Source organism: Podarcis cretensis (genome assembly GCF_951804945.1).
Source record: "Podarcis cretensis genome assembly, chromosome: 5".
In the NCBI taxonomy this organism is placed as follows: Eukaryota; Metazoa; Chordata; class Lepidosauria; order Squamata; family Lacertidae; genus Podarcis; species Podarcis cretensis.
In genome coordinates this window covers 60962240-60986142 of record NC_137174.1, presented here as the reverse complement: position 1 = coordinate 60986142, position 23903 = coordinate 60962240, and the positions used below count along the sequence as shown (strand labels likewise).

Sequence of the window (23903 nt, the reverse complement as noted above, 5' to 3'; positions counted from 1 at the left end):
AAAGCACTGAAGTAGGTCGGCTCTAAATACATCCCAACAATCTCACTGACACTTCAGATTTATTCTCAGCGTTACTCAGTGCACTAGGAAGGAAAATTAAAGGCGCTGTCAGGGGGAAAAGAAATTTAAAGCTATAAAAAAGTTTTAAGGAAATGCTTTAAAATCTCAGTCCCGGCATTTATTGCTCCAAACTGTTATAAGGATATTTATAGGTTTAGTGGCAATAGGAAACATATGGTGCCCGCCCCCAGAAATATTCTTTCAATTATACCCCCGCGTGGATCTCTTAAATAGCCTTTTGTTCATCATTTTGTACATTAGGTGAGAAGCACTACTCTGTTTCGCAAGGAGAAGCTATAAACAAGCATCTTGCCTTAGCAGATGTTAAAATGTGTTTTAAAGAAGAAGCCTTTTGCTGCTGATTGAAATTTTGACAAACGCAGGCTTTCAATATGTGTGCGTTGGTGTCCGCGAGCGCCTGATTATGAATACACAGTTGTTGGGCCACACAGCATGTGTGATTTATTTATGAATACATATTTGGTGCTTTGGAGATTTCTCGGTGTCTGCCTTCCCCAGCGAACCGCCCTCTCTCCATTTCTAGTAGGTGTCTTTTGTGATAGTTTCACTGATACCCGTAGTGTAATAGCATTTCCTGCTAAGCTCAGGGATCAGATTCCAGTTTTCTAGAGTTCAGCCAAGGAACTCAGCCATCATAGGGTGAGCCTTTGCTTTATTCCAGTCACTTTTTATGGTGGTGTGAATCAAACTTTCAATGTGGCAAACAGCAAGACCGAAAAGGAATGTTGGATGTGTTGTAGAATGATTGCACCAGGAAAAGAGGCATGAAGAAGTCTAAAATTAAAATAGGCTTTATTTAAAAGGAGTTAGCTGTTCTGCTGACTGTGCTACTGACAGCCAGTCCCATTTACTTGGGGCCTTCCCCAAACCTAAAAGGAAGGTACTGTACAGTCACACATGCAGCTAAATCAGGGATGTTGTTGGATTCCCTCTCCCCTCAGCCGTAGCCAGCACAGCTGGTGATCAGGAATGATGGAAGCTGTACACCTGGAGGGCCACTGTTTGTCAGGAGCTGGCATCAGACATAGGTCTACAATAAATCACCAGATGCAACAAAGTTAACTCTTTATTCAAAGAAACAAAGCAGCTCAGTCCTAGTGGTCACAGCAACCCTTCCCAGTAGGTCTTGCCTCAATGAAGCAGTTGTGAGGACTGAAGGTCCCTGCCTTCCCACCGCTCTCCCCCTGTTCCCTCCTCAGCAGCTGCAGGCTTCATCATCTTGCCTCTTGTTGCTCCACCTTCTTCATTTCTCTACATGTTCAGGGAGATGGGGAGAGGAGGAGGGAGGGAACTGGTTGCAGCAGGAGAGGGAGACTCCCTGGATTCTTCAGCAGCCTGCCTCATCTATGTCTCCTGGCTCCCCTCATCTTCTGCCTCCGAGTCTGGGCTGCTCTCTGTCCCAGCCTCTTCCTGCTGACTAAACCCTGTCACCTCTTCAGTTTCTGACACCACCTCTTCCCAGTCTGCTCCCTCTTCTCTCTCTGAGCATGCACCGTCATCCCACCACCAATCCGCTGGCTCCGAGACTTCCTCCCCTGGATGTTCCCCAGCTGGTGCCATCTCCCACTCCTCCACAGCCAGCCAGTCCATGACACAGGTTCATTACCACCATCATAGGAAGCTCCCTTAAACTATACCGCACCATTGCTCTACACCAGTGTTCTTCAACTTTTTGCCCCCAGTTGTCGTTGGACTACAACTCCCATTATCCCTGACCATTGCCCAACCTGGCTGAAGAGGTTTAGTCCAACAACATCTGTGGACCCAAGGTTGAAGAACGCTGGTTTACACTTAATGGCAGCAGCTCTGTAGGTTTTCAGATGTGGGTTTTTTCCAGCCCTACCTGGAGCAGAGGTGGCTCTATGGGAGCATGAGTGGTAGGATCACACTGGGTGCAGAACTTCTGGGACGCTGCAGCAGGTGCCACCACTATTACATCCAATGGAAGGTGAGAGGTGAAGGGGTGCCAGATTTTGGCATCACACAGGGTGCCACTGAAATTTGAGACACCAAAGTCCGTCACTGCCTGGAGATGTCATGGATTAAATCTAGAACTTTCGGTCAGAAAAGCAAATGCTCTATCTCCACGGCATGCCCCTTTCCTGGATCTTCATTTATGTGGCAGGGCAACTGGGATTCAATGTCATTACCTCATTTTAAGTAAGCAGAGCTGCCAGCTTTCATGTGCAAAGTAGCACTATTCTTTCCAAATATTCCTAGAAATGGACATTTCAGGAATCAAGAAGGAGAAGAGAGAGGAACGAAAGAAAGAAGCAGCGGTGGCCTTGATTTCTGTAGAGAAACATGAGATGTGGGAGTACCTCACAACATTCCAAACCCAACTAACTCTTCTACTGAGGGGCAATTGAATTGCTGACCAATGTTTTATATCCATCTCCCTCACGGCTGGAATTGTCTGCCCTGTCGCAAGGTGTTCAGATTGTGGGCCCACATGTGTCTTGAACACACCCACACCCATACCCAGACCTCCAGTAATGAAGAATGACACATTAATATGTCGTGTTTAGAGTGCTATCCTGAAGAAAAGGCACCGTGAGATATGTTAAAGAAGTCATTAATGCGATTCTAAAGTAGGCTTCCGTCTGTGAGGATGTCAGTTCTAAAGGAGCGTTTGAAAGGTTTGCCTCTGAGATTTCTTAATTGCTTTGAACATTCTATGGGAAGACCAGACTGATAGTTTTTCTTACATCTCATGCTCTTTTGTAGTGCAGCTAAAAAAGGGAGACTTTAAAGATTGTCTTAAAAGGCAGCATTTGAAGGCTCCTGCTTTTAACATAGGGCTAAAATTAGATCCTTAGACTATAGCATTCTCAGTTGCTGTGAGGTGCTCTGTAGCCCTACTGAATGATGGAGAAACATAAATCCCCAGCTCAAGTTACTTCACAACTGGCTTTCCTGTAAACCCTTTTGCTAATCTTTAAGAAATGCTTCCTTACAAATGAGTTTAATAGGAAAGTTTGATATATGTTGTTCCACCCTTCTGAAAGAAGTCTGTTGTCAAAGTTCTGTCTTAGACACTGTTAGGAGGTAGTAATAATATAACTTTCTCCTTTATGTTGGAGTTGGAGTTCAATAATGTAAGGTAAACAGGAATATAGGAAGCTGTCTTCCTGTGCAGACAATAATAAGTATGAGTCAGAACATGGGTCCATCTAGCTGGATATTGTCTACACTGACTGGGAGGAGCTCTACAGAAATTGAGATAGAGGACATTCCCACCTCTACTTTGGAGATAAAGATGGAGGTAAAGGGACCGCTGACCATTAGGTCCAGTCGTGGCTGACTCTTGGGTTGCGGCGCTCATCTCGCTTTCGTGGCCGAGGGAGCCGGCATACAGCTTCCGGGTCATGTGGCCAGCATGACTAAGCCACTTCTGGCGAACCAGAGCAGCGCACGGAAACACCATTTATCTTCCCGCCGGAGCGGTACCTATTTATCTACTTGCACTTTGATGTGCTTTCAAACTGCTAGGTTGGCAGGAGCAGGGACCGAACAATGGGAGCTCACCCCGTCACGGGGATTCGAACTGCCGACCTTCTGATAGGCAAGTCCTAGACTCTGTGGTTTAACCCACAGCGCCACCCGCCACCCGCCATCTCCTTTGGAGATACCAGTGACTGAACCTAGGGCTTTCTGCAAAATGGATGCTGTATTGCTGAGCTATGTTTCTTCCCCAAGGAAATGAAAGCCTGTGCATGCAGAAGACCTGCATAAGGACATGAAGAACATACTTGCATCCCACACGGAGTATGGACAGTCTCCTTTTAATAACCAGCATGGTGTAGTGATTTGAATGTTAGATTAGAGGCCAAGCAACATGTTTTTAAAATACTGTGCTTAAACTGGCTTCTTTGGTGTGGGGGTCTGGTGGTGGCGGCGGCGGGCAGGCAGGCAGGCAGGCAGAGGGAGATTATAGTCACAGGGGCCTGATGCCAGCCTGAATGTGTTCGTAACCTGGATTGGGACCCTACACCAGTTTCCTGTCCAAGTTCCTCTTGTTATTTGCTCCCAAAGATGCCATTTGTAGTTTGCTGCAAATAGTGTGTGTGTGTGTGTGTGTGTGTGTGTGTGTAGGGGGAGCATTATTTTTGGTCAGAAATCAGGAACACATTCCAGACCAGGGCCCTGCAACTGCTTTCCCTTCAAATTAAGAGAGACCAATTTAAGCACACCATTATTATTATTATTTATTATTTATTTATTATTATTATTATTATTATTATTATTATTATTATTATTTAAAGTGTGTTTATCATGTAGTTGGGCCCTAGAAAGCACATCAAAGTGCAAGTAGATAAATAGGTACTGCTCCAGTGGGAAGGTAAACGGTGTTTCCGAGCGCTGCTCTGGTTCGCCAGAATCGGCTTAGTCATGCAGGCCACATGACCTGGAAGCTGTACGCCGGCTCCCTCGTCCAATAAAGCAAGATGAGCACCGCAACCCCAGAGTCGGTCACAACTGGACCTAAGGGACCCTCCAAGTGTCCCTATTTTCCAGGGATGTCCCTGAGTCAGAGCAGCCATCCTGGTTTCTGATTTGGTCCTGGAATGTCCCCCTTTTCCTTCGGATGCCCCTATTTTCATTGGAGAAATGTTGGAGGGTATGGAGTTATCAGACCCCCGAGCCATCTAAAGGCAATCCTGTATAGAGAGGGTTTTTTGTGTCTAATGTTTAATGTTTTAATATATGTTGCAAGCTGTCCAGAGTAGCAGGTAAGATGTGTGGGGAGATAAATAGTAAAATTATCATTATGGAATGGGACGTCCCTATTTTCATTGGATAAATGTTGGAGGGTATGTAGTACCAGCAAGACCTGGGTTTAAATCCTCACTCCCCACAAAACTTGCCAGGCGACCTTGTGCTGGTCAATTTCTTGCTTCACTCCAAACAGGGCAGCGATGGAAAATATATCACAGATTTCATTAGCAGAGCTGCATTGTGGCCCAATCCCCGGCATCGCCTGTTTCTAAAAATAACTCTTCTCCCCGCTTCCTCGCCTTAACCACCTAAGCCATTTACCATCCAGGTGCGCTGTGCTGTGCTCTTTGCCACAACTTATTCACACAGTCTTCTCCTGCTGCCTCTCCTCCACTCTCAGTAAAATTGAGTAACTTGTTGCCCAGCATGAAGCAAGCCCAGTCTGCAGGCTGAAGCACAAAAGTGCATTTTAAAAAGCAGAAAAGGCAGCTGGCTTATTGAGTTTGTGGTAGTTGTAGGCTCTAAACAAAGCAGATCTCACCCTCTTCTTAGGATGCTAGAGAAGCTTTCACCAGCCTGATGCCCTTCAGATGTTTTGGACAACAACTCCCATAAGACCCAGCTAGTCCCAAACACCTGGATGGCGCCAGCAGGGTGGAATCTATGCTAGAAGTTCATTGCTCTTGTCTGCCCTTTTATCTGTTATGTCAGTGCAAAGTAGACGTCATGGATTTCAGCAGAATTACATAGCAAAAAGCAATTTGAGGATTGTGGGTCCAGTTTTGATCTTTTGGGAAAAGCCTGCATATAGCATAGCATTCCATGCCCTCCAACATTTTTCCAGGGCAGATTCCAACATATATAAAAACATAATACTGTAAAACATTAAACAATTTTCCTACACAGGGCTGCCTTCAGATATTTTCTACAGGTTGTATAGTTACTTATCTCCTTGGCTTGGGGGGGGGGGGGGTGTCACATAACTCCATACCCTTCAACATTTCTCTGATGAAAATAGGGACGTCCTAAGGAGAAGCGGGACATTCTGGGATCAAATCAGAAACAGGGATGGCTTCTGTAAATCTGGGACTGTCCCTGGAAATTAGGGATACTTGAAGGGTCTGGCATTCTCTCATTCGTAGAGGCTCTAACCTTTCAAAGATAACAAATATATTTGAGTACCAATCGTGCGAATGACAAAAGAAAGTTTTGTTAGCAACAAGAAAACACAACAGAGATAATCTTTCTTACTTTCTCCATCAGATAACTCTTGTGAGATCGCTCTATTATGAATACAAAAAGGGAAAGAGTTGGTGGCAATAACAACACCCCAATGATGCTAAATTACTGCAACAAATTATTCATGCCATCATCCCTTAATTCGTCCTGCTTGACCTTTAAGCCTCATTGTGTGTTTCCAATTTAGAACACTTGCTGCTGAGCTGAGGCCGTGTCCTCTTTGGACGAGCACAGACTTTAACTGGGGAACAGGGGTGCTGAGCATACCAAGTAGGAGAGAGCAATAGCAGAGTGCAACTCTTTAGCACGGTGCCAGGGCAAAGAGTTCTTCGAAAGGCTTCCCCCTCATATGAAGCCCATTTGAAAAAGTTATGCCAGAAAACTGGTTCACACATGCATGTTCCCTACTGGGTAGGGATTTGAAGAGGAAGTCAATTCAGTTTGCATTTATAGGCAGATCTATGAAACCCACACTTTCAAAAACTATATGAGAACCAAAACACAGCCATTCTTTGGAAAGGTGCACTTATTCGAATTTGCAATGCAATTCTCAAAAAAACAAACCAGTGTTTACAAAAATACACGCACTATAGCTTTAAATCACAGTCAAAGGACCTTCTTTCCCTTGCAGAATTCTGAGCACTGTAGCTTACACCAAAGAAAGTTACAATTCCCACCAAACCTTAACAAACGACAGTACCCAGAATTCTTTGTGCGAAAGAATGTTATTCAAAAGTGCTTTAAAGGTATCATGTGTACTCAGTCTTAGTCTAATGCCTCTCACAGACCCTCCAAGTATCCCTATTTTCTAAGGACAGTCCCAAATTTACAGAAGCCATTGCAGTTTCTGATGTGATCCTGGAATGCCCTGCATTTCCTTAGGATGTCCCTTTTTCATCAGATAAATGTTGGAGGGGACACCCCTGACACCACCTTTTCGTTTGGTTTACTTTTGCACCAGTGGAGTTGCCCTGGTGCATGGCTATGCCACCATAACTGTAATATTTAGTTGGCATGGATCCCACATGCAGGAATATCTTGGTGCTCTGCCTCCTATCCTCATCCAACAGCATTAGTGCAGGACTGGGTGCCATTATCGGAAATGTTATTTGGTTTCTGAACGCCAGAAGTTGGAACACAGAAGGGGAAGTTTCATGTCCTTGCATTGGGGCATTTGAATTTTCTCAACTGTATATATTTCATTCTGATTTTAATGGAAGGTGGGTTCTTCTTCTTTTTTTTTTTTTTTTGCATTGAACTGTATGTTTAAAAAGTCCCTGTTTAAATCCTGTATGCCTCCTTAAAAATGTAGACGTAGCTATTTCACTGTATCCATATTCAAAAACATATAAATTATTCAACTACAATGGTATTTCATTTTTGAAACTCTGTTGCTTTTTCTTTTGTTGTCTTCTGGTTGTACTATACAGTATATTGTTCTAACAATCTGGATATAAATATTTATGTATTCCCATAATACGTAGTTACAGACTCCGAAAGTCCAATGTAATTTGTAATTATAACAAACATTCAGTATTGAGCATATACATTTACTTCAAATAGTAGAAACTTTTCCAAACTTTCTATTATTGAAATATTTAATTTATAAAGTTTATAAAATTATGCATGGAAAAATTAAGGAGAAAGTGGATAGACAGAAGTTTTCCTCCCTCTCTCCTAACATTAGAACTTGTGGACATTCAATGAAGCTGAATGTTCAAAGATTCAAGGCAGATTAAAGAAAGCAATTTAAACTATGACACACTTGCTCCCACAAGAGGCAGAGAGTCACAATTTGTCCAAGCTCTCATTTCTTTAAGCATGGGCAGATAGTCTCAGAAGAGGCATGTATCCACCTCACATATTGCAAGGTATAGCATGGATGTTGTTGGTGCACTTGTTAATTTTTTGCAGGAGGAAAGCACAATGTGTGACCCACCAGGCAGCCTATAGAAAGGAATGTATTTTGTGACCCTGGTGCTCCACCATACATGGCCGCTGGTGGCCTGCATTTGGCTTTGGAAATCACAAGCTGAGCTGGTCTGACCTAAAGTGTGATGTTCCTATGATGCTTATTATATTTTTCATGTCAGCTCTCCAACAGGGTCACTAACCAAAGGAAAAACATTTCACTAGCTTTCATTTTCCTAAAGAATATTGACTTTTATAAATGATGGACTCAAGGGCATCCTGATCAAATTTGCAGATGACACCAAACTGGGAGGGGTGGCTAACACCCCAGAGGACAGGATCACACTTCAAAACAACCTTGACAGATTAGAGAACTGGGTCAAAACAAACAAGATGAATTTTAACAGGGAGAAATGTAAAGTATTGCACTTGGGCAAAAAAAAATGAGAGGCACAAATACAAGATGGGTGACACCTGGCTTGAGAGCAGTACATGTGAAAAGGATCTAGGAGTCTTGGTTGACCACAAACTTGACATGAGCCAACAGTGTGACGCAGCAGCTAAAAAAGCCAATGCAATTCTGGGCTGCATCAATAGGAGTATAGCATCTAGATCAAGGGAAGTAATAGTGCCACTGTATTCTGCTCTGGTCAGACCTCACCTGGAGTACTGTGTCCAGTTCTGGGCACCACAGTTCAAGAAGGACACTGACAAACTGGAACGTGTCCAGAGGAGGGCAACCAAAATGGTCAAAGGCCTGGAAACGATGCCTTATGAGGAACGGCTAAGGGAGCTGGGCATGTTTAGCCTGGAGAAGAGGAGGTTAAGGGGTGATATGATAGCCATGTTCAAATATATAAAAGGATGTCACATAGAGGAGGGAGAAAGGTTGTTTTCTGCTGCTCCAGAGAAGCGGACACGGCGCAATGGTTCCAAACTACAAGAAAGAAGATTCCACCTAAACATTAGGAAGAACTTCCTGACAGTAAGAGCTGTTCGACAGTGGAATTTGCTGCCAAGGAGTGTGGTGGAGTCTCCTTCTTTGGAGGTCTTTAAGCAGAGGCTTGACAACCATATGTCAGGAGTGCTCTGATGGTGTTTCCTGCTTGGCAGGGGGTTGGACTCGATGGCCCTTGTGGTCTCTTCCAACTCTGTGATTCTATGATTCTATGATTCTATGATTCTATAAGCAATGTGAAATTAAACTCCCCTGTTTCTTACTACAGTGGTACCTCAGGTTTAGAACTTTATTCATTCTGGAGGTCTGTTTTTAACCTGAATCTGTTCTTAACCTGAGGTACCACTTTAGCTAATGGGGCCTCCCACTGCTGCCGCATGATTTCTGTTCTCATCCTGAAGCAAAGTTCTTAACCCGAGGTACTATTTCTGGGTTAGCAGAGTCTGTAACCTGAAGCATCTGGAACCTCAGGTACCACAGTACCCACTTCTTTTCAGTTTCCTGTGCATTCCCCCCTCACTTTGTTTACCTACCCTTTCCCCTTTATCTTCCTGGGTGTTTTCCCAGTTCATAGTATAACTCCCAAAGCTATATCTGTCTCTTAGAGTGTGTGGGTTTTTAATCCCAGCCAAACTGACAATGGTCCTTTCCCTCCCAGAAGTTAACAGATTTGTTTCCTGAGCACTCAAAATGCCTGTGACACATTCCATGCCATCTCATCACCTCATCCAATCAAGATAATAGATTTTACTGCCAGAAGTGCAATATAATATAGATGGAATGGATGGATCTAAGAGAAGCTCAGTATGTTGCCATAGCAATCAACTTTCAGAGAGGAAGGCAGAAGAACCAAATATTATGTATCAACACAGCTGCCTGCATTTTTTATTTTTTGCTTTCTTTGTGGGTGTGGCTCCTGCACTCCAAAATTTACCACAACACCACTGATTAGAGCTCCTTATCGAATACATACTTTCCCCCCGAAGGAAAATGATTTTAGCCCAGTCCTGAACACAAGCTTCCTAGTAATACTGAGTTATGGATTGACTTCCTGCCCCCATGGACACCTTTCCCTCTAAATAAACACAGTGGTAATTTTCAGTAAGGCTGTAGTGAAATTTTCTTTTGTTGTCTCTGAAAAGGTGGGCAGGTTTTTGACCTTCTTTGCTAAACTTTTCGCACTTGTAAATGAGTTTTAACTATCTCTGTTTTCCTGCCAGCTACTAAGGCATGGGGTGATCTAATCAGTGCACTGGATGTGAGTTAAAGAATGAGGTTTCTAGTAACACCAGCCATGTAATAGCCCCCTAATTCCACCATTTTTCACTTTACCAATGAAATCTTGTTACATCCCTTTTCATTCAACATCTCTGTTTAGCCAAACTCAGAAGATAAAGACGCTTAATTCTTTCAAGGGTTTGGTTCCTCTCTATTCCTTTTGCAATAGTGATGTGACTATTCTCAGTTTCATCATTTCTTCTTCATTTTTCTTTTCTCTGGATTGTGTGCTGCCAGGACTGTGGAGGTGGAAAAGTATCAGAGGCGCTTGCTTACCTTGGCAGGTGCTGCTGCTGTTTCATGCAAAAAGGAGGGCAAGATGGCGGGAAGGGTGGTACAGTGCAAATACACCAGCTTTGGGGGGGGGCAGGGAGGAGAGAGAATAAACCTCCTTTCTCTCTAGCACCACAGCCCTAATTTCCCCAAAAGCTAGTTTTTTTAAAATGTAAAGACATGGAGCTTGAGTCAAGGGTATGCAAGCAACCCCAGTGGTGTATGTGTGTCATTCTAGGGACACAAATGGAGCAACTGGCAATCCAGGAGGTGTGCTGCTGTGCTGTAGAGGTTTCTGGGTTGCAGTTCATGGACTGTGATGATCCCCATGGTCTGAAAGTTGCAGCTGTCCATCCTGCCTTTGACATTGGGAAATGGGCCTGGCGGCACACCTGTTTGGGGGCACCTAAATACTTTGGGGCCCTCTCCTAGTGGCCTCATTATCTGCTGACACTGGCAGGTCCCTCTGTTAACATGTAAGCCAGAATTTTCCCGAATAAAAGGAGCAAGCGTGTTTAAGTTCATGGAATTCTGTTCATAAAATGCCATTTCTATCTATAATTCAGAGCTTTGATGAATTAAAAAGAATTCAGATAATTGCCAAATTTCCATATTGATAGGAAGATGGGGTGTATGGGAATACAATAACATAAATGGGAATATGAGCTCTCCATTAAAATGGAAATTGGGCAATTATCTGAATTATCTTTAATTCATCAAGTTTTGAATTACAGATAGAAATGACATTAAAAAAAAGTATATAAAAACGTTAAGCTCTTAAATGTACCATTCCTTTTATTTTGAACAAGCTGGCTCACTGTCAAGAGACGCTTTAGACCATTTAGCCTTTACTCATTACCAGTCACATTCACCCACTTTATTCACAGAAGGAGTTGTGCTTTCAAGTGAAGCAGAAAGAAACTAAAACTATCCCTGGTGTAGGTGGCATTACATTAAGGGATCATTCACACAAGAAATTTTCCATTTAGCAACTCAGCAAGTAACCAGCAATCAAGTAGTGATTGCTTTCCTAGGCTATATTTCGCAAATAACAGGACCGTTTTTCAGGTCAATCCTAGCGCTGAGACTGAGGAACCAAGCCAAGTCTGCCTTCACCCTGCCTTGGTTGCCTAGGGGCCTAGGAATACCAATATGCGAGACACAATTATTGGGGGTCAAACAAGAGCTACAAGTTTGCTGATAACACACAGCAACTTACTTGACTCAGGAGTAAGGCCTATTTAATTCAGTGTGGGACTTAACCCACAAAAGGAGTGGGGAATCCTTTTCACCCTGAAGAGCACATTGCGTTCTGCGCAAGCTCGGTCCAGTATACCTGAAGTATACCTAAACGGCCTCAGTCCAGTCTACCTGAAGGAACGTCTCCACCCCCATCATTCTGCCCGGACACTGAGGTCCAGCGCCAAGGGCCTTCTGTCGGTTACCTTACTGCAAGAAGCCAAATTACAGGGAACCAGGCAGAGGGCCTTCTCAGTAGTGGCACCCACTCTGTGGAACGCCCTCCCACCAGATGTCAAAGAGAAGAACAACTACCAGATTTTTAGAAGACATCTGAAGGCAGCCCTCTTTAGGGAAGCTTTTAATGTTTAACAGACTACTGTATTTTAATACCTTGTTGGAAGCCGCCCAGAGTGGCTGGGGAAACCCAGCCAGATGGGCGGGGTATAAATAATAAATTCTATTCTATGCTATTCTATTCTATTCTATTCTGAGGGCCACGTTGCCAGTGATGAGTGTGGCCAGAGGCAAAAGTGGGTAGAGCAATGAATGTATATTTTATCTTTGTACAGTAAAGGTAAAAAGAAAAGGGTAAAGGACCCCTGGATGGTTAAGTCCAGTCAAAGGCGACTATGGGTTTGTGGTGTTCATCTTGCTTTCAGGCCAAGGAAGCTGACGTTTGTCCACAGACAGCTTTCCGGGTCATGTGGCCAGTTTTACTAAACCACTTCTAGCATAATGGAACACTGTGACAGAAACCAGAGTGCACGGAAACGTCGTTTACCTTTCTTCCCACCACAGCAGTACCTGTTTATCTACTTGCACTGGTGTGCTTTCAAACTGCTAGGTTGGCAGGAGCTAGGACAGAGTAATGGGAGCTCACCCTGTTGTGGGGATTTGAACCACCAATCTTGTGATCAGCAAGCCCAAGATGCTCAGTGGTTTACACCACAGTGCCATGCACGTACACTATCCTAGTATTTACAGATGCACACACACCCTTCTCCATGCTCCATCCAGGCAAGCAAGAGGCATTTACAGAGGTCAAGGACAACAACACTTCAGGAGGATCTGAAGCTGTGGCCTGGGGGTGGGGAAGAGTATGACTGAGGAGGGAGAGAGGATGTGGCCTGGAGAGAGTAGTAAGGGTCAGTTAGAGAGGCCTGGAGGGACGCATTTGGCCCCTGCGTGAGAGTCCCCACCCTGGAGGTTTAGGATTGAAGTCTTTAAAGCAGGGGCAGACTTTGGTCTTCAAATTTCAGCTGCACCCTGTATGAGACCAAAATTTGGCATGCCCTCCCACCTTCTGTTCTGCTCAATTCACTGTGACATAGTTGCGATGTTCCGCAGCACCCCTTCCCAGTATGGGAAGAATCGGTCATGCTGCCCTAAATCCGCCTCTTAAAGGTTCTCCCATCTGATAGGTTGCTGAATAATGGTACTAAACTAAGGATGCAAAAAGGGAAAGGTATGGGGAAGTCCGGGAAAAGAGGGTTATGAAAATAAGGTTATGAAAATATGAGTTTTTTGTTTGTTTGTTTTCTCTGTTGTTTTTTGTTTCTGTTAAAAATTGGAAATTAATAAAAATATTTAAAAAAAAAAAAAAAAAAGGTTCTCCCATCTGCTGATTTTTATGATCTTAACTGTTAGCTCTCAAATTCCCAGTGTCAGATGCCTTCTCACTGCCTCTCTCCAACTTAGCTTAGGGTGAGTTCACCCCAGCTCAGGGCCCAGGATCAATGCAAGACCTGATTCTGACTCATCTGAGTGACAGCATGAGATATATTATTTAGTGAATCATCCATCTGGTGGACCTTCTCTCATTGGTCTTCCAACATCTACTGAGTCACCAGTTTGCCCAGTTCCCACACTCATTTTTGGTTCCCATACATTAAGTACTCTCAGGGGCTGTGGTAGAATATCCCAAAAACCGTCACTAGCTCATGAATGCAGGTCAGGTTGCAACAGCAACAGTTTAAAATGTTGGCTATTATAATTTTGAATTATGACATTTTTGCCAGATTTTCAGTGTGCATTCAGTTTGTTTCCAGCTGTACTGTATCCTTTCTGAGAGAGAGTCTCAGGGTGTATATGCACTAAAGACTTAACTAATTTCACAGCCACTTTCAACTCCAACAGCTTGCATCGAGGACTGACTTTCGCAAGGGAGCTGCTCTGCCATGTACAAAAACAGGGGTGTGCTTTTTAAAATGGAATTTTATTTTGAAATAAAGGTCAGAATACAGGAAACAAAAGGGAAGTATATACACCACCCTTGTATGACTGCTCTAAGACTGACAGAGCCAAACAAGGCCAGGGAATTGATCTGCAGAGGCTTTCCTCTGCTTCTCTTTAATGCCACCTGAAAGGATATTCCCAGCACAAAACCTTAGGTGAAGAGCAGGCATAAATAACACAGGTCCAGTAACACAGGCGTAAGTAACACCAAAGTAAAGTTTAATTAGAGCTGACCTGATTGTTCTTAATCCTGGGTTCCATGGGGTATTGCTTGTAAAAATGTGCTTATTTGTAGGCAATATTGCAACCAGAAATCTGTGCATTAGGAGAAATGCACTCCAAAATGTTCATGAGGACTTTTTGTAAAACAACAAGTAAATCACAAAGTGTATGCAAGAATGTTGAAAACTGAACTTAATATTGGAAAAATGAAAAATGGAGAAAGTGAAATTAACGGATTCATCCATCCCTGTCTGGGATTCTTGAAGAGAAAGCAAGGCAATTAGAGTGGTATAAAACAGAGTTTGTAACGTAGATAGTTACATTGTCCTTGTTAAAATTTGATCTTCAGAATCAAAGTGACATTGTTCATGCTGTTTGATGATCTTATATTTCCTGCCTCTGACCTGCCAAAAGATGCCAACAGATGGTGAAAAATTAATGGAATAAAGCATCTGTTTCACACTTTAATATGCTCTAGTCTTGATGGTAGTTAAGTGCTTTGTTCCTCTTCCGCTTTTCTCTTCTTGTCCCTCATTCCTGCTAATGACACCTAAAGAGAATAACATGGAACTAACACTGGGATACCCCTGCAGTAGCATCCAAGCCGTTGATCAGCTAATCCCTATGAATTCCTCAGGTCAGTCAAAGACGAGACCTGAGAAGCTGAATTACTATGCTGGGAATCCTATTGTGCTAGCTTAATTTATGTCTTGATTTTTGCACAATTTCCCCAAAACTACAGGGGGTGAAATAGCAGGTCTGGAGAAAAGTAGCTTTCACAAGTTAGAAAAGAAAAAAGCATTGAGATGCCAGACAGCTGGGCTTATGTGAATTAGGGTGAATTGATCTATCCTTCTCTCCCTGCCTAATTCTCAGAAACTAGAACCATCATGGGATTCTAAAAAGAAGAGTCAAAAGCATTGCAAGAAATGGATGTGTAACAGGCAATTCAGTTCAGTTTTCATCACCATATAAGCCTTGATTTTTGCAGCATGATCCCCATGGAGCTAAGCTGTTGGAAGGAGCTGTGTGTGTGTGTGTGTGTGTGCGCGCGCGCGCACGCTTACCATGCCTAGAAAAGCTGACTTCCTTGGAAGCCTGCAGTATAATCCAGTGGGGAGTTCTCCTGTAAAAACCAAATGAATGCAAGAGAATTGCTGTGCACTTCTGCTGCCCCCATCCATCTCCCTGGACCTTGCGCAGGAAAACCTCCCAGCAGATTGTGCTGATGTTGGTTTCTTCTCATGATCAGTTTCCACAGGGAATGGGATCTAGTGCTTAGGGAATGCAAAAGTCAGGGAGTGATTCGCATCCTCCAAGTGTCCTGATTTTCCAGGGACAGTCCCAGAATTACAGAAGCTGTCCTGGTTTCTGATTTGATCCCAGAATGTCCCGCTTTTCACTGGAGCAATGTTGGAGAGTATGGAATAGGGCATCCCTATTTTCACTGGAGCAATGTTGGAGAGGAAGGTAATGTGGGGGGGCCGGACAGAAACCACAGTTGCTTTCTTAGGGCCAAACTGTATATGCACTTAAATATTAGCTATTCATCTTGTTTTTCCTTAGCTAATTGCAGGGGGGAACCTGTTCTCACTATAAGACAAAGAACCAGCAGAGCTCTTCCAGTGAATCATCCAGCCCAGTATACTGGTGTGGTGCATACTTCTGAGGAAGTATACAACAGTCAGCTAGTGGTAGGACCCCGAAGAAGACTCCAAGGAAAAGATGCTTTAGATCAGCCTTTGTTAACCTGCTGCCCTCCAGATAATTTAGACCATAACTCCCATCAGTTCCAGGCAGCATGGCGGCTGGTGCTGATCAGAGTTGTAGCTCTTTTTAAAAAAGGGGTACTCAAGGGTATGCAGTACCGGCATCTCTCCTTTTTTGGTAAAAAACGGTGGCACTTACTGTAACAGATTCATGTTGAGTACCAGCACATATTTTTCTAGAAAAAAAAAGCACTGGTTGTAGTCCAAAACATCTGGAGGGCATCAAGTTGGCAAAGGCTGTTTTAAACTCTAGGAGTGTGTAACAGAGCTAACAGGGCAGTCTGCCTCCTATAAATATTTTTTAACTTCTGGAAGTCAACTCTCATTAGAGCAACTGATAGATTTTTCTTATAAGGAACATCATTGCAGAGAGAAGGCAAAGCAAACTTAAGAATTAATTGAGGTTGAAGGGACAAGTCTGCAATATGTTGGAGAATTTAGCAGACATGGTTTCCCAAGAGCACAGATCTCCCACAACCTTATGGAAATTGCAAGGTATTTGTTTTTTTTTGGTTTTTTAAAAAATATATATAGGTCAGCCTTTTCAAACTGTTTCCCCACATTCCTCCTGAGAGCATTCTTCAGGATTTAGCTGGGCATTCATGAAACAAAATTCTGAGGAAATTAATGGGGATTGGGAGAAACCCACGGGATTAAGGCAAATAGACGTTTTGCATCATCTATGACACTTCCCTCCCCCCCTGCAAAGGCCTGGGGTGCTGACAGGAATGGCAAGAATGGTGGTTAGAGTTGAGATGTTGGCTAATGCTGAGACTTCACATTTAGTCACATAAAACCATAAGTGTTCTAACATGCACTATTGGTAAGGTATTGCTTATAGGACAATGATGTTTTTCTAGCATTTATTGAACCCAAAGAAATAACCAGCCTTCTGTGGAGGGCAGACTTTTGCAGAGCAAAGAAGCAGAGCATATAACCAGGTGGTGAAAAGCCATTGATGATATGCCACAGTGGAAGCAATCAGGCTCACAAAGTTATATTTGGTATGAGAAGAAGGATGTTACAAGCTTATCCCTATTCTCATCTGTGAAATATTCAATAGTTTGCTATTCTGGACGCTGCCTTAAGGCTGGCGGTTTACCTGACCAGCATTCCAGATTCGTCTCTTGTTGCTGCAATTGACTGATTTGAGGACATAATTTGGTGATTTAAATAAGAAGGACTTTTGGATGACTCCAGCTGAACATTCTAATAAGAACATATAAAAAATAATGTGCAAAATAACCAAATCCATCAAAAACCCGCTGCTCTAATTTTGAATGTAAATGAGTTTGGAAGATGAAAGACTGAAGGGTGCCGTCATCAACATCTCCACTCCTCCATGCTCATTTGCACACTCTGATATAGTCGTGTTCATGGTAATTTGCATATCCTTCTATATAACATGCTTGGGTGAAACTAACAGCTCTGCTTCCAGAGTGCATGAAATCAAGCTTCAAAGATCCCATCCTCAGTGCAAGGGCCCTTGGAAGTTGCCCCAGCCCCTCTGGCAGTATTTGTCAGCACCATTACTCACGCTTCTCGAAGCTAAATTAAATGCTGACCTGAAATTTATATGCTCAGGTTCTGCTGCAGCTAACGGAGCCATCAGATCCGACGGTCTATCAACATATGTCAGAGGATGCCATCTTTAGGAAGGGACACAGGAAGCTGTCTTATACTGAGTCTGACCATTGGTGCCTCTAGCTCAGTACTGTCCACAGTGATGTGGAGTGGCTCTCCGTGGTTTCATGTAGGAGTCTCTTCTAGCTCTACCTGGAAGGTTTGGAAGGTTGCCAGGTTAACTGGGTGTGAGGTGACAGGAAAACAGAGTTTTTAGCTGGTTGTTCTGAGAAGAAGAAAATCTGGGATCCCTCTTGGGCAGGCTGGCTAAGATGCCTTGGACTCAAGGGCTGTACTGCTGTTGGGGGCAAAGCCCTCTTGAAATCATTCTGCCAGATCTGGCCTCCTTCCATGTAGACTGAAGGTGTAAATAGCTGAATAAACCATATTTCTTAAAGCTACGACAACTTCCACTGTGTCTCAGTTCTCCAAAGGAACACAGACCCCAGGTGAATGCCTGGAACCCCCAGGAATCTTGCAGAGTGTGGGGGTGGCACACAAATTTTGTAACAATATGCACGTTTGTATACACTGGTTGGAGAACTGCATCAGACATTTCAAAGAATGTGACTTTTGAAGGATAGGTGTGTTTGAGCTTGTGCATTGGTTCAAGAAGTAGGAATTTAGGTGGTTTCTCATTAAAGCTCAAATGAAACTGCATTTCTTGCCTATCTGTAATCTGGAGTGGGCTGTTTCTTTGTATTAGAAGAGGACCCATAGAGAGGACTGGACTTTTCCTAACATGCTTACCAAACACCACTGCTTATGAATAATATTCCAGCCTGAAAATACCAAACCTACCCTGATATCCTATGCCTGCTTGACTCTGGGAGTAAGGCCTACTGAGCACAATGAAACCCATTGCAACCCTTTGCTTGTTGATAACAGCCCTTTTCCTAACACACTTACCAAGTGTTGCTGCTTGGTAATAATATTCTAGCCTGAAAATACTGAACTAAGGCTGCAATCTTATTCACACTTTCCTCTGGAAAGAAGGTCTGACTTCTAAATAACATGCATAGTACTGGGATGCGCTTTAAATATCTATTTTTTACAAAGGTGGGAGCGATGGACACTATTGGCTTGAATAGAACTTGCAGCCCAATATTGAATATGTTTACATGGAAGTTGGTATCCTAACGACTGCAGTTTTTTCTGGAATGAAGAAAAATGGTAATATTGTGGCAGGGAACATTTAATCCTACTGCCAATGTGCTGCTTGGAGTCAGTGGAACTGTATTTCTTGAAATGACTGACCATTCAACAAGGTTGAACTGGAAGAAGAGAAGGAAAAACAAGGAAAAATAGTTTGCTGCAAAGCTATCAGTAAAAGCTGACAACAAGAAGATAAGTGTCAACTTTTATGGAATGAGACATGGTTGTTAAGGGATGGCTAAGCAAGAGCTTTTATTCTGCGTCACCATCATTATTTCAAACATACGGGTGTCAGTTCAGCATATAATTATTTGCATTTGAGTCCTACTGAGCTGGAGGACATTGCATGGGTCAGGCTGAAACCTTATGCACGTGGATTATAGATTAAATCCTAATGAAGTTACTAGGATATATGCCTTAGTAAACGTGCTGCACTTGTTCCAGACTGTAGCCATGGCATTTCTCTAGGAATGAGCCCTGTTGTGAGCATAAGTTGCCATATGAAAAAAGGAGTGTTGCAAATCAATTTGAAACACTCCTTTTTTCATATGGAACAGATTATACATCCTGATGATGACTGACATATCCACTGTTGCCAATATGTCCATCCCATAATAAGCACTTAAAAAGCAGCCCTGTTTATAATATGCACATAAAAAGCAGCCCTGTTTAGGGAAGCTTTTAATGTTTAATAGACTACTGCATTTTAATATTCTGTTGGAAGCTGCCCAGAGTGGCTGGGGAAACCCACCCAGATGGGCGGAGTATAAATTATAATAATAATGATGATGATTATGATTATTATTGTTGTGTTGTTGTTGTTGTTGTTGTTGTTGTTGTTGTTGTTGTTATATTGCAGGGGTGTGGAACAGGATCCAGCCAGTGAGCTGAGCTCCCTCATGGGCCACTTTGACAAGTGGGCAGGGCCACCCACCTGTCAATCACCTGATGTCACCATGACATCAAGGATCCTAGCTTCAAAGCAAAGAATCAGGAACCCACACTGAGTGTGTTCAAGATTCTTTTCTTCTTTTCTTTACATCAAGCCTGCAAAGAAAGATCCCTGCCCAACCTGGGATTTGCACTTGGTGCCATTCAGGGTGGTCTTGGGAACACCCAAATGTAGCTGATGCCAGTGGGGTTTGCAACCACCACCGGAACTCTCAAGTGGAAGCAATCCTAGTGGGGCTTGCATTTGGTGCCAAATTTAAGAGGTGGCGAATACAAGCCCCAGTTGCCAAGGAATAATTGGGAGTGCACTTCAAGGTTTCTGATTGTTCCTTTGCAGGCTCTGTAGGAGGTGCATGTGTGTTACCTTTCCACTGTTGCTACTTGTTACTGCTTTCTTAATTGCAAAGCAATTGCACTACAATACAAACATAATTGTTGACATTCCATAATCCAGAGTCCACATGCATTTCAATTTCTCAAGGCCTGTAAGTATTTGACCAATCTACTCTGCAGTATATTGTTCTGGAAAGCCACCCTGAGGCCATCCAAAGTGATTTTAAAGGTTGCAATTGGTCTGCACTTATTGATTTCCTGCCCCCACTTCTTTCTGTCTTACGGGATCCTGGCAGAGGCATGCTTGCTAGAGACCAGCTGTTCACTGGGTACAGTGCGACTGCATTAGCTGAACCGTTATACTGATGGTAGGCCAGCTAAATGGGGAGCCAAACTTTATTTTTAGATCTCATTTCATCCAACCAAAGCAGTAAAGTTCATTGTTTTGCTCATTGCATTTCTTTATTTGCAACTTGAATCACCTTGCTCCCAGCATTTTATTGCAGGGAGAGTGGGGAGCAAGCTTTTATTGAAGTTTTTTTTAAGAGGCTGTGGTGAGGGGGTTATCAGCACTTAAAGCATTATCATAAGGTATATTGACCAAAGTGAAGAAGTGATAGAGGTTTCTACCTATATTGGGTTAATATTCCTCACCACTACCTTACAAAGAATATACGACTGAGCAAAAATGCACCTCAGCTCAGTGCTCTATTTACAGATGGCAAACTGGAGAGACCATTTCAGTACTTTGGGTGACTGCAGTTGCGGAAATGTTCATGGGGTGGAGCTTATAAATTGGGGGGCACCCTTTCTGTGGCACCCACTTTTTTACCCAGAATGTCCTGGAGCATCCATGGCATTCAGTGGAGTGGAGATTTTGGCTGCCACCTGGTGTGGTGGAACAAAAACAAAAGCATATAAGACACCCTCCCCACCACCACCATACACACACTATTTAGCCTGACAGCAATGAAATACTTTTTCACAAGTTATACTGAAGAAGCTGACTCTACCCATGTATAAGTGTTTGTGTGAAAGTGTGTATGCCTCTAGATTTGTTCAGCTTAGCTATTGTGTTCAACAGGCTATACACTTGCTGATCATTATATGTACAGCTTAACTATACAGGTACTCAGATGTAATGTGTGAACACCACTTCTGCAAGCTGTTTTGTGATAAGAATTGGTGACTAACTGCATTATCACCCAGAACATTTTGTGGCTGGGTGGAGATCTGAACGCAGATCCCTCTGACCTAACATTTCTAATTGGGTTCTTGCTCTTTAAAATGTCCCACAGTCTATTTATTAGAACATTCGCCTGTGCACACAAAACCTGCATCTTTGTGGACTCTATTCTAAGAATCACTATTGGTTCTATTCCTTCTTAGGGTTTGAAACATCTCTGCTGATCCCTCATTGCAGACTCGTCACTCCCTCACCATCTTTTACAGTACTGGCTGTCCACCTGGACCATGGTGATGCCAAAGACTGGCCCAGAAAACTAAGGTATGTAAGAGAGCAGAAATAGCTCCTGCTTGTCTGTCTTAAAGATCTGGTGCGGTTTACTCTGCATCTTTTTGATGATGGATCAATTGCTGGTATGGTGGGGTGGCCAAACCCTTGCTTCTATTGGAAAGGACTCTTTATCATATTGCACCTGCTGGTATGATATCTCCAGCCTTTATCCCCACATCAACATGTCTTGTTTCTACTAGAGATCCAGCTTGTGTGTCTTCAGATAGCTAAGCTTGTGATAGCTCCTGAAACTGCCTATTCCTCTTATTATTGGCTGTTTGAAGATACTGGAATCTGGAAGTCCCCTGCTTTGCCTGTGCAGGCATTGAGGCCCCCAAATTCTGCCATTTCCCAGAAAATATAATACTGGAAAGATCACATAAGGACATGTACCTGATCCTTGTTTCATTCTTGTTTCCAAGAAATGTTCCCCTGAGGCCTCCTTCAGTTCAGTCTGTTTTATAATTGGTGGGAATTTCCCCAGCACTGTCATTGGACTTTCCATGACTTCCTGGGTTTGAGTGTGAAATCTGATAATGCTGGCTCTGAATCTTCTGTTCTTGCCTGGGAGTATTGGTGCCTCTGTCAGGGAGACATGAAAAATTCCTACTGCATTGCACCCTACAACACAGTGCTTTCCGGATGAAGAATAAAAGGTGGCTTGCATACCTGTAAATAAACTCTCATGGGGCCCAAATAAAACAAATAATTGTGTAAACACTGAAATGGATAGCTCCTTCCTCCCAGGCACAATTCAGAAGTCTTGCAGAGTTGGCCTAAGGGGGATACCAGAGCTTTGCAGATCCATTTGATCAGTGGAGCACAGACTGCTTCCTATATATTTTCATTTCATATTGAAAACTGCTGGTGAAGATGAAGTATTCCCTACTATACATTTCCATTACTTGGTGACTCTCACCTGGTTCAGAGTCAAGCAAAATATGTTGTGTAGCTGTGTGTAAAGCTCATGGGAAACTTTCAGTTACTTTGAATATAAGACCTATTCTGGACCAGCTGCACTGGTTGTCAGGAAATTTCCAGACCCAGTTTAAAGTGCTGGTTTTATCTTTACAGTATAGAGCTAACTGGCTTGGGACCAGGCAATTTGAAGGACTGCCTGCACCTGCATGAGATTGCCTGGCCCTTAAGATTATCCACAGGGGGCCCACTGGTCAATTCCATCAAATTGGTGGGGAGAAAAGACAGAGCCTTTTCAGTCGTTGCCCCTTCCACTGTGGAATGCCCCTCCCACATGGAGGGTGATTTGTGTCCTTATTAGCTGCTTTCTAAAATGGCTCTCAAAAGACCCAATCAGCTTATTTGCATTTACAGAAACCTGACTGGGGGCTCTGTCACACAGCTGATTCTACCAGTCAGCTGATTGCCACTGACAGAACATCTCAATTGAAGGGAGCAACTGGGCACATACCATTTTGTTCCTTAGGATCCATGTCTCTACCTGGCCCACACCTGATGGTGGGCATGGCTTAGGGGAAATGGCCTCATCAGCTAAGCTGGAACCAATGTTGGCCTGTGGTATCCCCCCTTTTGTTTCTCAATAGCCTCATTTGGGCTGCATCATTGTCATAAAAGGAGCACATGAGTTTGTGATTGGTATATAGAAGTGGGCTAACAACAACAAGAGCTTTCAGGATTCCAGCCACTCCATTCCATCTGCCCCATACCCCAGTTTTCTGCCCCCCCCTCCCAACAGTCAATCATCATTCTGTACCCACTGAGCATTCTTAGCTCTGATTTGTGGGAGCCATGCAGTCACTGTAGTAGCTTGTAAGAGAACAAGAGCTATTAAAAGTGAAATTCAATGTATATTGACAGTTTGGATATATGCCCCATGATTCTTTCCCCTCTTTAATTTGAAAACAAATGGGGGGCAGGCTCATGGAGGGTCAATTGTACTGGAGGCCAAAAAGTTTGCTTAGGAGATATAACATTTGTAAATTGAAAGGATCCATTAATAGGCACACCATGAAGCATTATGCCTGAATGACGGGCAAAAGGGGGCATATGCATACACAACCAGCATCTAGAAGCATGCAATAAACTGGTAAACATAATCATATCTTGTACAAAAATATTATCCCTCCATATCTTATGATAATTTTCTCCCCTAAAAGTCTTATTCAACAATGCTGTTCTTCTAGTTCGAGAGTGGCTGAGCCGTGGATGCTGCCAGCCAAAGTAGGATTCTGATGACAGCGGCTTGCCAGCTGATAAGGTGAAATATGGTGGTTTCAACTGGACTGGGTCATGTGCTTCTCTTCCTTGTATAACGGTGCAACAAAGGATGGCAAGGCAAATGGTTAGGAAGGCGCTTCCGCAGTTGAAGGGACTCGCCATGGCCGTATGCATCGAGCTGGAAACCACAAAGGCTTGTCCT

The 23903-nt window shown here is 43.3% G+C and overlaps 1 long non-coding RNA gene across 1 annotated transcript in view; it reads left to right on the top strand.

Annotated features, from left to right (window-relative positions):
* The window catches only part of LOC307217497, a 267460-nt gene that overhangs the window by 193361 nt on the left and 50196 nt on the right, over positions 1–23903 (top strand). The window contains exon 4 of the long non-coding RNA XR_013839618.1: positions 21379–21496. This is a non-coding gene — a long non-coding RNA (uncharacterized lncRNA). The remainder of the gene's footprint in view (positions 1–21378; positions 21497–23903) is intronic.